Source organism: Chelonia mydas, chromosome 14 (genome assembly GCF_015237465.2).
Source record: "Chelonia mydas isolate rCheMyd1 chromosome 14, rCheMyd1.pri.v2, whole genome shotgun sequence".
Taxonomy (NCBI): domain Eukaryota; kingdom Metazoa; phylum Chordata; order Testudines; family Cheloniidae; genus Chelonia; species Chelonia mydas.
This window is the reverse complement of record NC_051254.2, coordinates 31,995,032-32,011,218: the sequence shown is the minus strand read 5'-3', so window position 1 is coordinate 32,011,218 and position 16,187 is coordinate 31,995,032. Positions and strand designations below refer to the sequence as shown.

Here is a 16,187-nt window from a genome sequence, read left to right as displayed (position 1 = left end):
GGCCTCACCGGTGTCGAAGAGAAGTTATCTTGTCATAGAAGGCAATTAGGTTTTTCAGGCATGACTTGCCCTTGGTGAATCCATGCTGACTGTTCCTGATCACTTTCCTGTCCTCTAAGTGCTTCAGAATTGATTCCTTGAGGACCTACTCTATCGAGCCTCTGACTCCTGTTCTGACCCTGGGCTTTGACTCCTGGCTAATGACCCCTGCTGTGACCACTAGGCATGATCACCCATGTGCTGGTCACAGACACTGAGGTGTTTAATGCTTATTTTGGTTCAGTCTTCAGATACTCAACACAATTACTATGAACAGCAAGGGGGAAGGAATACCAGCCAAAATAGGGAAATAACAGGTTAAAGTGTATTTCCATAAATTAGATGTATTGGAGTTGTCAGAGCCTGATGAAATTCACCCCAGGACACATAAAGAACTCCCTAAAGCAATCTCAGAACTGTTAAGAATTATTTTGTGAGAACTCGTGGAGGACAGGTGAGGTCCCAGAGGACTGGAGAAGGGCACATTGTACCTATCTTTAAAAAGGGGAACAAAAACAACTCAGGGAATTATAGATGAGTCAGCCTAACTTCAGTACCTGGAAACATACTAGAACAAACTATTAGAGAGCTCTCCTAAGAGGTGTGGGAGACCCCAGTTCAAGTGCTTTCTCTCCCTCACACAGAGGGGACATGAACCTGGGTCTCTTCATATTGCAGGTGAGTGCTCTAACTATTGGGATGGCACATCCTCCTCTGGCCAGATTTTGTATGAGACTGGCTCTAACGGTTGGCCTCTGAGCAGAACTGCTGGATCAGACACTGCAGATGAAATAAGCAGAGAAGCACCTATCTTCCCCAGGTTCATGGTTTGTGCTAGGGATTGGGCAGGAGATAGCGTATGGGTGCCTAGTGGGAGGCAACAGTGCACATGACTAGAGGCAGAAACAGGCACCTAGGGAACTGCTACTGCAAAGCCTTAGGCTCCAGCCTCCAAGTGAGTTTAGGCTTTTGTTACTAGTAGCAGATTCTGATGGGAAGCAGCTCCTGACACACTGGCCAGCTTTACCTGCCTGGATGTCAGCCCCTTCCCCAATTGGGCTCCAGTGCTGAAGTCCCCCCCGCCCCTCACTCAGACCCCCTTCCTGGATCCCGCCTTCCCCTGTATGAAACATGGAGCAATAATTTATGAGAGAGGCGACGAGGGCCTGATCCTGCAAACCCTCCCGTTTCAAACATCATGTTGGTCTCAGGGGGTACTACTGTGACTATGGGCTGCTGGGGAAGTGGCTGAGGAGACGGGGAGGTTGCAGGGGGTGTCGGTGGCTGGGAGCATTTGTGCTGAGCAGCAAGGACACGGCACCAGATCTGAGCTATGCTCCCCCTCCTGCTCCTGTTTTCTGTTTTGGAAGGAGCGGGGCTGGGCTCACGTGATTCACAAGAATCCAGCCCGTTGGCTCAGCGCTCAGGGAATCCCATGGCCGCCTCCTCTCAGGAAAGTGACTCTGCACCAATGGCCCCTCTTCTCCCATCTCTGCTGGGGTTGGCGGGGGGGGGGGGGGCTGCGAGTCCCAGAGCTGCTGCCCTCCCTGACCCCCCCAGGCTCTGCTCCCCTGAGAGCCTGCAGGAGCTGAGCCAGCTCCAGCCGGGCAGTTCCTGAGTTACATTCAGTCCGTTCCGCTCTCTATTCTATTCTATGATTCTCCCCCAGCTACCATTGATCAGCTGTTGCTTCCCACCCAGTTCCCACTCCGGCGCTCTGGATTTCAGCTCCCCCTCCCCCCGCAGCATCCCCCCCTTTCCACCTTCCTCATTCTGCCTCCACCCAGGGCACTGGCGTGGGGTGGTGCGAACTGGCTGGTGCTTTTTGCTGATGCTGCTTTATTTCCTCAGCCAGACAAAGCTGTGGCGGGCGGTCCGTGCAGAGCCGCATTACTGATAACCCAGCGATCCCTGGGGAGCAGGAACAGCAGCTTCGGAGGCCAGGGCGGGCATTGCCACCCCTACACTGGCTCACCCGGCAAACTGCCCCAACCAGGCCCACCCCCGCCAGCTCCGTGCCCTGCGGGTGGGGCTGGGACTTCAAGAGGAATTTGCTCTGTCCCAACCAGCCAGGGACACAGACTGTTACTTCAACTTCCTGCTTCTTTTGTACTTTCAGTTCTGAAACGAGTGGAAGGCCCAGACGGGGAGGGGGCTCGGCCCAGTCAATTCAGCTACAAATGTAACAAAAATAACGACGAAGGGTCGGGTCTCAAACCCTCCGGCTTCATGACCCTGTGTGTGGAACTGATGCTGCAGCCTCTGTAAGTGACATGGGGACCAGGGCCAGCTTTAGGGGCAGGCAACCTAGGTGACTGCCTGGGGTGCCAGGCTTGCAGGGGTCGGGGGGCTGGTTTTGTTTTTAGTGATAAAAAGAAAAATAGAATGTTTCAGGCTTTCCTCATTTGTCACTAACCTCCTAGAATGTTCTAGACCTTTGTAGAATTTTGTGGAACCTTCCAAACTTTGCGGTTCAAAGCTTCTTTCTGGGATTCAGCAGGGAGGGGAGCGCTGGGCTCTGTATCCCCAGCTGCATGGTTCTGTCTGAGATTTCTGGACACACAGCACTGAGGTCCCTTCAGATGGGCTGTTAGCAAATGAAGCTGGAGGGGGGGATCTCCCTTTTATGGACACCCAGCCAGCCAGTTAGCTATAAAGTCCCACTTGGTGGCTGCTTGCTTTACCTGTAAAGGGTTAAAAAGTCCCCCAGGTAAAGAAAAAGGAGTGGGCATCTGACCAAAAGAGCCAATGGGAAGGGTAGAACTTTTTAAAATGGGAAAAAAGCTTTCCCTTTGTCTCTCTTGCATAATGACAGGTTTCAGAGTAGCAGCCGTGTTAGTCTGTATCCGTAAAAAGAAAAGGAGTACTTGTGGCACCTTAGAGACTAACGAATTTATTAGAGCATAAGCACATCGATGAAGTGAGCTGTAGCTCATGAAAGCTTATGCTCTAATAAATTGGTTAGTCTCTAAGGTGCCACAAGTACTCCTTTTCTTTGTCTCTCTGTTGTTCTCTCTGGGCTGAAGGGGTGGGGGCAGCTGGAATGCTGTGTAAAGTTTGGACCAGGTATGAAAATTCATTGTCCATAACTAGAAGGATTCATTTGGACAGGGAATGTTTAGATAGACGTAATTAGGTTTATTTCTTTTATTTTCTGTAAGGCTTGTGGACTCCTCTGTGCTAACCCCAGATGCTTTTGTTTGCTTGTAACCTTTAAGCTGAACCCCAAGAAGCTATTTTGGGTGCTTAATTTTTGGAATTGCTCTTTTAAAATCTAGCAGAAGCCTAAGTTCCAGATGTATTTTCTTTCTTTTTGTTTTTAATAAAATTTACTGTTTTTAAGAACCTGATTTCTTTTGTGTCTTAAAAGGTCTGTGCACATGTTTTTCAATTAGCTGATGGCAACAGCTGGGTATCCCTCTTGTTTGTTTTCTTTCTCGGCTTCCCCAAGGGAGGGATGGAAAAGCCGAGGGGCCTCAGGGAAAACTTCCCAAGTGAGTTTTTCCAGGATTTGCAAGAGGCAGTTTTTCATTTGGGTGGTGGCAGCGTTTACCAAGCCAAGCTCAGTGAAAAGCTGTAATCTTGGGGTTTTAATACAAGCCTGGAGAGGCCAGTATTAATTTTTTAAATCCTTGCAGGCCCTAGGGCAGGGATCTCAAACTCAAATCACCACGAGGGCCACATGAGGACTAGTACATTGGCCCGAGGGCTGCATCACTGAAACCTTTTTATACAATGATACAAAAGTATAGTCAAAAATGAAAAAAATGAAGAGTAATATGGTATGCTATTAAAAGTTAATGTATTAACTTTTTTAAAACTGTAATGTGAAAAGTCAGTGCTAATTTTGACAGTCATTTCATTTTTGGCCACTTAGCTGGCAGTGTTTTGCATCAACCAGAGCATCAATATTAAGTTTGATATCCTGAGACGAAACCAGTCTCAGTGTTGCTTGCAAATTATACCACATTCCATACAAAAAACTACACTAAGAGAATGTTAAGACTGCACAGTTAAGCACATGTGCCAAAATTAGGGTTGCACACACAACTTTTTCTCTGCCCCTTTGAGATTATGTGTTATCATGTAATCTTTTAATTTCAGGGTCACGTACTGTTTATTATATAATATATACCTTTTTTCTACACCCTTACATTATAGAGCATCTTACAGTGATTTTTCTATTGACTTTTATTGCGTTGTCACAGTAGCCAAATATATGCTTACTAGCAAAGAACTTGCCACTTAGCCACTCAAGTTTATGGTAAGTATGAGTGAGGATGGGCAAATGTGTGTTGTCAAGGGAAGCTGTGTTGATTTGTGCTTGGGTTGTGTTGTGCTGGGAGATTCTGGTTGATTTGTGTTGGTGGCAAATAAGGGGTATGTGCTGGGGTGAGGGACTATCTGTATTTGGACTTGCTGGTTGTGTTGTTGTGTAGGTGGTTGTGCTGATATGTGAGGTGGCAGCTAGGCACAAGGCTGTGGCAGTCGGGCCAAGTAATCCACCATCTCTGAAGTCTCCCTCATACAACGAAGGAAACTGTAGCATGCAAATTAGCTATTGCGTACGGATGGTGATTGGTTGAATTATCTCTGATCTCACAATGGTCTAGTACTCTTGGCACAGCACAGATACACACCTTTCTGTAGTTGTACACCAATTGTCAAGTCAAAATAGCTGAGAACTTCAAAATTGGTTGGTAACAGACTGCAAAACCCCCACTCCACCCCTTCCATGAGGCCCCGCCCCTGCCCCACCTCTTCCCACCCCCATTCCAACCCCTTACCCAAAGTCCCCACCCCAACTCTGCCCCCTTCCTGCCCCTATTCCAACCCCTTCCCCAAATCCCCACCTCGACCCCGCCTCTTCTCCGCCTCCTCCCCTGAGCCCGCTGCATCCCCCCTCCTCCCCCCTCCCTCCTGGAAAGTCCTAAGTGCCGCCAAACAGCTGTTTGGCGGCGGGAAGCGCTGGGAGTTAGGCGAAGGAGCGGGGACATGGTGCACCAGGGGAAAGGGGAGCTTGGCTGCCGGTGGGTGCAGAGCACCCACTAATTTTTCCCCATGGGTACTCCAGCCCCAGAGCACCCATGGAGTCGGCACCTATGGTGGGCCGCAGGAAATAACTCGGGCCGCGTGTTTGAGACCCCTGCCCTAGGGTGACTAGACAGCAAGTGTGAAAAATCGGGAAAGGGGATGGGGGGTAATAGGAGCCTATATAAGAAAAAGACCCAAAAATCGGGACTGTCCCAGGGACATCTGGTCACCCTAGCAGGCCCCCACCTTCTGCACTCGAAGTTCCAGAGTGGGATTCAGCCCTGACAGGGCCTCACTGAAGGGATTCTCAGGGAGAATCCGGCACCTCCTGACTCTGAAAGTAAACCTGGCTGTGGGAATGTCTCTGCAAATTCCGAGATTTTTCTGTTCATCTGTACCCAGACTGGGATGCTGGCACAGAACTGGGCTCCCTTTGCGACAGGTGTGTGTGTGTGTTCGTGTATTTGTGTTTCTTTCCCCCCTCCTCCCCTTTGTTATTGTCACTAAACTGATGTTTCAGAGTGCAGGGTTGAAAGACAAGAAGAGAAAAACCTTCGTCCAGATTCAGTGAATCCCTCCCAGCCCGAGCCCAGTCTGCAGGGCCATTGCCCTGAGGGAGGGCAAGTGCTGTTACTGCTGCCACCCATATTACAGGTTTCTGCCAGAGCAGGGGGTGCATCATATCTCTGTCAGTGGGAATCACACAGGGAGACCGTGAGTCTGTGCCCTGGAGCCCTGGTCAGGCTCCCTTCCCGGCCAATGCTGGCTGCTCTGTGGACAACACAGGCCCTGGCAGCTGGCTCAGTCTAGGGGAAGTTATAGGCACAGCCTGGTTCCTGAGACGACTTGACATCATTGCACAGCTTGGCAGGGGCTGCATGCTGGGTGGAGCATGAGCGACTCTATCATTTATCTAAAGCTCTCTTTGTCTCTAAGGGTACGTCTACACTGCAGCTGAGACTAGAGCTGGGACTATCCAACTGGGATAGAATTTAAAACTCTACGGTCACCCCCACCCATGTTTTTTACAACTGTCACAATGAGGCGCAACATCCCATCGACATGCATCTCTGTGTTACTCTGTAACAGCTCTGAGGTTTGATTTAAGAAGTCTTCAGCAGACAGCTCATCCCTAGTTCTTCTGACCGAAAACAAAGGGTTAGTTAAATTATGATTCTCTAAACGTAACTGAACGTAATTGTCAGGGGCTACCCTACTGTTAACGTCATCAAGAACTAACTGTATCCCCCCTGTGTATGACTTTGACGACCTGCTGAGCTGAATTTATTCGCTCAAGATTGACAAAACGAAATTCCTCACAATACACCAAACCACCAAATCTAGGTAGTTCCTGTTGCCAACTTCTCACTTGCTCCATATACATGTCTGTTTGGGGGTCTGCATCTGCATTTTCAGGGTTACTTGGGGGTTCCTCTATGGGACCATCAGCTGCGTCTTCTACGTCAAATGCTATTTGAGAGTCAGACTCCAAGGGGCCACCACGAGGATCATCAGAAGTAGACAGGGACCCGTCTAGAGAGCCTTCTGGGGACTTTTCTAAATCAGACTCTGTTTGAGAGTCAGATTTTGCCTCCCCATTCTCAGACACTTCAATCTGAGAGCCTTCAATAGGGGCAACTCTTTTTGTTCTTTTCTCCTCATCACCTCTTTAGCCTTTTAAAAACATTTTACAGCTACCCTGGCCCATAATTTTTGGGCAGCCATCTGTTTGTCCCGCAAATTCTGTCCCCCTTTTGTTTATGCCTTAGCGGATGTGTACCCTTGAGGATGCCGCTTTTACTCAGGCCCCTTTCTATGACTAGTCATGCCTGCTCAGAGCCACCCTCTGGAAAAATAGAAGTATTTTTCAAAAAGTCACCCACGAGAGCTTTTGCATTTTTGATGTAGTTCCCAGCCCTCCTTTCTTTGAGAACCCCCGAGGATACAGGGTCCATCAGCTTTCTGAACGAAGCATCATATTTTTACCAAATCTTTTTAGAATATCGAAGAGCTGTGCCGAGCTTATTGTGTTGGGAAAATGGTTGGTAATAATTTTCAGATACTTCATAAGGAGATACCCCAGCATCGCAGGAACTTTCAGTCCTTGTTTTTTTATTCACAACCCCTAAAGCGTGTGCTCTAGGTTTGTGAATGTGTGTTTTCCCTCACATTCACGACCCCTAAAGCGCATGCTCCGGGTTTGTGAATATCTGTGTTTTTGCACAGTTTTCTCAGGGTTTGATGTGGTGCTGACAGCTGAGGAACTGGAGTTGTGTTTGTGTGGTTGCTTTTTATCAGAGTCTTTTGTTTTGTCCTTGGGTTTGACGTATACGAGCTTTGGACTGTCCTGATGCATCGTCTGCGCTCTTCTGCTGTTTTGCGTTGTTGTTGTTAAAGGTCTCAGAGCAGATTCCTGGTTCTTTGGCGGTTCTGGTGGAGGTGTCCCTGTAACTCTGACTACAGCATTGTCAGGAGAGCTGCCCATGTCTGATTAAGAAAAACAGAGATAGTCCAATTTAGCATCAAATAAACATTTTACAAAACTTTACCATCTTTCTCACTCACACATATGTATTTGCTTAAAATACAAAACCTCATAACATAACTAAACCAATAAGCAAAATATATTTACTGGGCTTCGTCCATCCATCAGCCATTGATGCTAGTGAATTTTCCTTTTCAGCTGTCTCTTTCCTTTTTCTTTTGAGCTTCTTTTCACTCTGGTCTAAGGATCTCTCGTGTTTTGACCGTACTGTGGAGCAGACAACATTATTATTATAAAACACATGAAACTGTCTTATAAACTTAAAAAAATAAAATACTCATTAGGGTGTTTTTCTATTTAAAAAGTCATAGCTTTAAAACAAAATTATCCATTTCAGGCTGTATAACACACACAGGTTTTGATTTATTTCTACCACCAGTGTTCCTCTAAAACCTAGACATTTTTTTAATACAAGCACGTTTCCACCATGCACCCAAAAATAAAGTGTGCAATAAAATACTTTTTAATTCCCCCACCATAACTATGTCTTGCATAGGACCCCTAAATCACCAACAACAATTTAAACACTAATTTTAAAACAACCCATTTTAAAAACACATCACATTTTGCAGAGTAAAAACCAAACTGTTTTGAAATAAAATACTGTAAAACCCCACACACTTATCTCTAGCATAGGCTCCCTGAATCACACACACACACAAAAACAGGAGTTTTAAACACACTAAACCAACAGTCTGCAACCAAATACTTTTTAAAAACCCACACCTATCTCTAGTATAGGTCTCCTAGATCACCAGCAACAATTTAAACACTAACTAATTAAAAAACATTTTAAAACAGACACACTCTTTTAAAAGCCAATTGCAGAAAGTTACCTTCCACCACAGGGTAAACGGATGCCGGCACATCGTTATTCTGTTTTCCCCCATGTGTATTTGGGCCTTTGGATTAAAGAACAAGCAAAATTTTTAGTTCGTATTATTCCCCAATAGCATCAAATCCTTATGTAATCTGTGTTATACCTGGTGTTTTTTAATTTAATAATATTAAGCACAACTATAGTTAAAAATGGGGTTTTACCTGGCCCTGGTGAAAAGCAGCTTGAAGTTGCTGTTTCCATGCTAAACAAATCACACTGCAATACAGATAGGTACCATTATCTAGTAAGGACAGCATGGATAAAGAGTGACATTATATAATATATATTTTCAGAGTTAAAAACAAGCAGTACACCTAGTCTTGCAGTCCAGCAGCTATTCTGTTCAAGATAGTTTCTCTTGAAAGAGGACAGTCTCCAAAAAAAACCTGAGGTTTTTATACCATCCTAACTCTTTCTTTCAGTCTGTAGTTAGCAGGTTGATTCGATCACTTACAACTCTGAATTAATAGATACATAAGGAAATTAGGTATCCCTCCCCAAAGTTCCCTTTTGTGATCTGAGGGATGGGAGAACTAAGTGGTCTGCACAACTGGGCTGCTTTTTTTTGTAGTAGTAGTTAAAATACATTTTTCTGTTTCAGTGAAAAAAAAGAGCACTGTAGGGCCTTCTTACAGTATTAAACAGTAAATCACCATACACAACAATCCATAAAGTTACTAATATCAGTGAATGTCTTGTTTGTTTTTTTTAATGTGTTTCTTTCATGCTTTCATGGGTTGTTTTGAAATAAAATGGATGTATCACAACCATAGTAAACACCCTAGAAATACCCATAGCTTTTAAATGTTTTTACAGCAAATGCTTGTTCTATAAAAGTATGGTGGAGGTTTGTGAACCCTTGAAACATTTCAGGTTTGGGTTAGACCCTTGTTTATTTTTGTAAATTGTATAATTTTAATGACTTTGAGTTGCTAAAAAGAGTGACCCATAGCATTCAACCAACTCCTGGGTTATATTTAAATTGTCCAATAGCTTTCAGCCAACTCCTGGGTTATATTTAAACTGTCCAATTGCATCTATGAACTCCTGAGGTTTTATTTCATTTAATATTAATCAGAGCTCACCATTCCCACCCACCCACCCACCTCCCTTACTGTGGGTGTACACCCATCAAACTTAATTACTAATCACTAATAAATTTAACCCTGATGGCAACAAGGGTGGGTAATCACATCTAGACCTACAGACTAGTTTTATATTGCATGTTTGTCCCCTCACCAGGATTCAGCAGGTAGGGGGGCTTCCATCTGGAACTACAGACTAGCTGCTCAGTTTGTATTTCCTCATGCACGCACTTACTCAGATGAGCTGTCAGTGTTGGGAGCTCTCATATGCTGAGTGTAAATTCAGCTGCAGAAACGCACACTTCCAAGGGTTAGCATTTGTTTGGTTTGGGTAACACCAGGGTGTGCTTGGTGCTTTCCAGACACACAATGGGACAGGCAGAGTCTCTGCCCCACAGAGCTCCTAGCCTGATGAGTGAGAGGGGATTTTCCCGTTTGCTAGTTCATTGTGCTCTAGCGGAGCCTGCAGTAGGGCTCATTCTCTCTTTCTGTTTTATTGCCTGACGTGAGATGTATTTAGTGAATAGCTTCCTTATGAGACGTTATTGGCAGTGGGTGGCTCCCCTTAATTACCAAGGCCTGGTCTACACTAGGATTTTATATCGGTATAGCTAGGTCTCTCAGGAGTGTGAAAAATCCCCAGTCCAGACAGTGCTAGGCATATTCACCCTGGGGAAGGCAGTGCAGGAAACAGTCATGCCAGGTTAAAGCTCAGTATGGAACTTGTAGCATGAGGCAGCAAGTTGTACATGGAGATTTAGTGCACAGCAGGCTGGAGCACTGTGGATTTACACCCTGGCTTGCGGCACAGTAGCACTCAGGAGAGACAAGCTCTACAGGTCATTATGGAGCAGCGATAACTGCTCCTAGTTTGCAAGAAAGTTTCTATTTGAAGTTGAATTTTGCACATATATAGGCCGTGGTTCAGGTGAGCCAACGTTGTACTTTATGTGCCACAGGACTTAGGTGTGTGATGAAAGTTAAGCACGTGCTTCAATGCTTTGCTGAATCAGAGACATAGGCAGATTGATTTGAAATTGGTAGGCAGCTCAGGAGCTGGGGAGGAAATCTGATTTGTGGAGAAATTTTGACTTAACATAATCAAAAGGGTCACCCAAGATACAGCCTCCCCTTCCACACGTACACACACAGAAAACCTATTTAAAATGTTGAAAGTCTTTTTTGTCTGCAGAAGTAGGTAAAAAATGAGCATCAGGAGTCTTATGAACTCCTATCAGTTCAATCGCCCTAGTGAGATCGACCAGAAAGACAGTGTCATATTTGAAATGGAAATGTTATTTAATTGTGGTTTGGGCACTACAGCGACATAGTGGGTTGTAAGGGGCATCCTTGAAACAGGCTTTCAGCAGACTCATTCCCCAGACCTCATCCTCCAGAATGTCACAGATGCCATGGCAATTTTCACAACATCAGAAAGTTGATAAACTAAAGAACTGAAGTCACCAGGGATGCACAGGGGATCTGAAGGAGCATATAAAGAACATTAGCATTGGAAGAGCCTAGGGCTGAACATAACCAGGTCACATGCTTTTAAAAGTTGCTAAATCCTGTTTCCACTGGGTGGAAGATCATGTTTTAAAACATGTTTTTAAATGTGACTTGTTTTACCAGTCTAGAGGTGCTTTAAGAGACAGAAAGCAAAAAGTAGAAATAAGTGGTTAGTTTTCATCATGGCAAAAGATTGACCACAATGGTCGGTTTAATACATTTACTAATGACCCAAGAAAGGGGTGAATAGTGAGGTGGCAAAATTTGCAAATGACACAAAAATATTTAATTAGTCGACCAGAGAAGACTGAGGAACTTTAGAGGAGCTAACCAAGCTAGGGGAATGGGCAACATTAGAGCAAATGAAATTCACTGTTGGCAAATGCACAGTGGAGGGAATCTTTTGAACTGTTCATACACTGAGTTCTAAATGGACGCAGGCAAGGAGTGGACAGTGCAATAAAATCCTCTGATCAGTTTGATCAAGAAAACCAAGTGTGAGGATGTGTAAGGAATGAGTGATAAGGAAAAGATTCTAACACCGGTATATTTATCAGAGGAATTCCCTCACAAGGGTTTTGTGGTCAGTGCTGGTCAGCCCATCTCAAGAGGGAAGTTGCAGAAACAGAGAGGTCCAAGATGGAGAAAAGCAGTGATTAGGGGTCTGGCAAAATTGCCCTATGCAGTGAGATTGAAAAGACTGGGACTGTTTAGTTTAATGAGGTGACAACTAAGAGGGAACATAATAGAGGGACACAAAATAAGGAATAGGATAGACACGTCAGATCAGGTACTTCTGTTCATTGCTCTGAATACAACAAGGGGGCATTCAAGGCAGCACATTTAAAATGGATAAGAGGCAACACATTTTCACACAACACACAATTAACCTGAGGAACTCATTGCCACAGATATCATTGAGGTGAAGAGTTTAGCACAATTCAGAAAAGGATTAGACATATCTATGGATAAGGAAACTATCCACAGTTATCTTTGTAAGGATTTGGGAAGTGTTGGGGGAGAAAAAAAAACCCTAGTGCTTTGGAGGGGATATAAATGGAAGGGGTTAGGAAGAAATTTCCATTGGGGATGGGCTTTCCCATAATTCCCTCCTGCAGGTTTCTTGCACCTTCTTCTGAAGCATCCAGTCTGGCAAGTCCTATGTTCCTACAGACACCAGTTTGATGGTACCGTGGTCAGTACCTTAAAGACATCAGGCACTCCAGTGCATCCATCAGTCTGGTGGAGTGAGGACAGGTCTACATGGACCTCCCTAATGCATTAGACACCTTGATAAAGTGCAAAGGACAGTGGCCTGGATCCAGGGCCCTCCCTAGCGGGGTGCAGGGCCTGGGACAAACCAGCCTCCACTCTAGTCTCCTCACTGTCTGCCTGGCATGCCCACCCGCTCCTCACTTCCTCACCCCCCCCCAGCCCACCCGCTGCTGTCCTCCTCACCATCGGCCTGCCTGTCCGCCGCTCACCTCCTTGCTCACCTCCTCACCCACGTGCCCACTGCTCGTCTCCTGGCCAGGGCCGGATTAACTTTTCGTGGGTCCGGCACCAAACGTATTTGTGGGCCCCCCTGGGGAATGAAGGGGCCAGGGGCAAGAGCACAGCGGGCAGGGTGGATTTGATTTAAATCATGATTTAAATCACTAGTCAGGAAGACTCGATTTAATCATGGTTTTCTACATAAAAGTGCATTCTTGTTGGTTGTTATAACCTTAATATATATTCTTCACAACTCAGAGATAGATGTAGGTTTCATTTTTAGAAGGTACACACTATACATTTTTAAACAGTGATTTATTTTGAAAACTTTTCAGATGAGTTTTACAGCTATATCAGAAAATGAATGATTGGTTATTTCATTTACCAAAGATAATTGAAGCAGATATCATTGGGAGGTGAACTATCTCCAATTCAACAGGTTAATCATTAATATTTGGAGGATTTTCTTGCCAGGCTGTATTAGGAGGAGAACATCACCAGACATTTAAATTGTTTTATTTAACTAAACAACAACATTAAGTATTATGGATTTTTTTTCTTCAACAGCAAACATAATGTTTTTACAAAAAAGCATATGTCTCTCGCTTCTCACATTTATCTCCAGACTTCTTCTCCTTGTCCAGATCTATTCCACCCCCAACAATCTTCTATTCATTGAATTTTTTGAAACTTTTCACTTTTAAAGAGAGGTAAGGGATTGACTCTGTGTACACAAATTTGCAGAGGGACAACTGTTATTTCTCACCTCTATATATTATTTATTTATTTAAAAACATTTTTGCTGTTAACAAGCATGTTACCTCTGGAGAGACACATCCCCAGTTTGAGAACTGCAAAACTAAGCATCTCTGACGGTATCTTCTAGACTGAGAGAAAGATTAACCTAAATAATCTATACAGAAGCCTGTGGAACCCCATAAAATTGGGTCCCTAATCCATGAACTATTAGAACTTATTTACAAAACTTTTCTTAAACATTACATGAATATATTGTCTCATACTATAGAATTAGAATTTATAATCCCTATTCCATGATGAGATATAATGTATCTTAATTAAAACTCTTCTTAGATAGGTTTTTTCCTCAAAAATCCAATTTAAATACAAAAAAATCTGATTTTTTAAAAAAAGTCATTGATTTTTATCCACCCTGACAGCGGGGCATGGTGCGGGGGAAGGATTGGTCCCCAGCTGGAGCGAGGCAGGGGCCAGAGGCAGGATGAGCACAGTGGGGCATGGGGGGAGGATTAGTCCCGGCTGACTGGAGCAAGGCAGGGGCCGGGAGCAAAAGCACAGAAGGGCAGGAGTTAGGGTTGGTCCCTGGAGCAAGGGAGGGGCTGGGAGTAAACTGCAAGCACAGCAGGGCTGGGGAGGGGATAAAAAGGATCCCCCCCACTCCTGCCCACATAGAGCGGGTACCTACCTTCTCCCTGGTTCTAGCCCGTTTTCTTTGTCTCTCTCTGCACTGAGCTGAGGGTGGGGGTTCACTGAGCACAGGGCTGGGGGTGCAGGGTCTGGGAGGGAGCTAGGGTGCAAGAGCGGGCTGGGAGCTGGGGTGCAGGGTCTGGCCAGGAGCTAGGGTGGTGAGGGAGGGTGCTCGAGGTTGGGGCAGGAGGTTGGGGTGTGGAGCGCTTACCTGGGGCAGTTCCCATTTGGTGTGAGGGCTGCAGGTGGGAATATGGGAGGTGCAGGAGCTCCCGTTTGGTGCTCAGGGTGGGGGTAGGGATGTGGGAGGGGGGTGCAGGAGTCAGGGCATGGGAGGTGGGGGGGGCTGGGTATGTGGGGGGGGTGCAGGAGTCAGGGCTGGGGGTGCGGGCTGGGGCTGTGGGGGCGCTCCCAGCCCCCTGCCCTGAGCAGCTCATGCCGGGGGCTGGAGGGGGTATGCCCTGATTCCACCCCCTTCCCCAATGCCCCGCTCCCACCTCTTCTCCGCCTCCTCCCACAGCGGGGAGCGCGCTGCGGCTCCGCTTCTCCCCCTGCCTGGCGCGGGCGATCAGCTGTTCGGCAGCAGAGAGGGGGAGGGGCAGAACGAAGCAGGCTGCGGGAAGAGGCGGGGGAGGAGCTTGGGAGCCGGCGGAGCCTGCCCCTCTGCAGCAGGAGCCAGGAGCACCAAGCTTCTGCCCCCGCAGGAGAGAGCGGGGGAGGGGGGCGGAGAAGAGCGGGCTGGGCCGGGGCCCCTTTGGCGCGTGGGTCGGGCGCCATGGTAAATTCGGTATTGCTGCCCGCTACTCTCCTCGCCATCCATCTGGGACATCCCCAGCCCCCATGTCTGCCCGACAGCCTCTCTCCTCCTCGCCATCTGCCTGCCTCCTCACTCCCCTCCCGCCCACTCCCCGTTCACCTCCTCACCCCGCTTGTCTGCCCGCTTCCTGCCTCACCTCCCAGCCCGCCTCCTCACCTGAGCATCGGGACAAATGGCATCCCAATCGTGCATCTGTCAGGATGCGGGACAAAGGGCTAAATATCGTTACCGTCCCAATTTTATTGAAGCGCGGGGCTCCCCAAAGCGCTGGGCCCGGGGTGGTCACCCTGATTCACCCTCCCTAAGGGACGGCTCTGCCTGGATCTACAAAGGGGTTTAGGTGTTGCAATGCTGAGTGTTGCAATGCCCAACTTTTAGACACCTTGAAAATCGCTGGACTCCACAAAGCCTGGGTTAAGTGCCCAGGCTGCCTCCACAATGAACGGGGAGCGAGATGCACCTAAAAATGGGATCCACGCAAACCACACACTAGCTAGCCAATGGGCGATGCCAAGGAAAGGGAGGAGGCTAAGCCACGCCCTTCTCAGGGAGTTAGTCACCCAACTCTGGGCTGCAGGGAGGCACCTATCTGTGCTAGTGACCCACAGCTGGGAACCCATCTCCTGGAGTGTGGGGCCTAAGGCATTTCTTGCTAGAAGCACTGGAGGTGGAGGAGGAAATGCTGCTTCCTCCCTTACAACACTTATCCCAGTGGTTAGAGCACTTCCCTGGGATGTGGGACACATAGACTCAATTTCCCCCTCTGTGAGGGGGGCAGAAAGGATTTGAAGAGGGTCTCCCACCTCTCACAAGATTGCTGTAACCACAGGGCCATGGGACATTCCAATGTGGGGATCCCTCTATCTCTCCTGCTGAGACCCTTGCACTGTGTATAAAAACTTAAACAGTCACTGGGCAGAGAGACCGAGCATGTGAGAATGACTGTGTAGCCTGGCGGTCAGGGCATCCCCCAAAGGGACGCTGGGTCCTGCCCACCTGCCCCAGTGATACAGTTCCAGAACTGGGCTCAGGCATAGGTGAGGGATTTAGTGACTCATTCTGACAGTCTGAGAGCTGCACTGTGCTCTGAGTGCTGCTTAGTGCTGGACCTATGTGGGGGAAGGAAGGACAAAAGTAGCTTTTTGACATTTTTACACTTGCCCCAATACCTGGGGCTGCCAGGAGCCAATTCAGATCCTGGCATTATGAAAAGCAGCCTCAGGGCTTCTCCATCTTGCCCCAGCAGGCAAGATCTACAAGGGGGCCATCACATCTGCTGGGGATCAGTGGAGTTCAGCAGCACTCCAGCCACACCCTTTCCATCCCACCACACTCCCA

General features: G+C 47.0%; 2 protein-coding genes across 8 annotated transcripts in view; one reads left to right on the top strand and one right to left on the bottom strand.

The window, feature by feature from the left end:
• Nucleotides 1-16,187, bottom strand: part of LOC102945825 (zinc finger protein 436) — a 1,196,575-nt gene that overhangs the window by 832,282 nt on the left and 348,106 nt on the right. The gene's annotated exons all lie outside the window — the stretch shown is intronic.
• Nucleotides 1,844-16,187, top strand: part of LOC102931921 (butyrophilin subfamily 1 member A1) — a 46,205-nt gene continuing 31,861 nt past the window's right edge. The window contains exons 1-2 of one of the 6 annotated variants that reach the window (XM_043528793.1): nt 1,872-2,303; nt 6,010-6,231. The gene's annotated coding sequence lies outside the window, so the exon portion shown is untranslated. Of the gene's footprint in view, nt 2,304-6,009; nt 6,232-16,187 lie in introns of all 6 variants that reach the window. The other 5 variants (XM_043528794.1, XM_037913566.2, XM_037913567.2 and 2 more) reach the window with 5 other exon arrangements.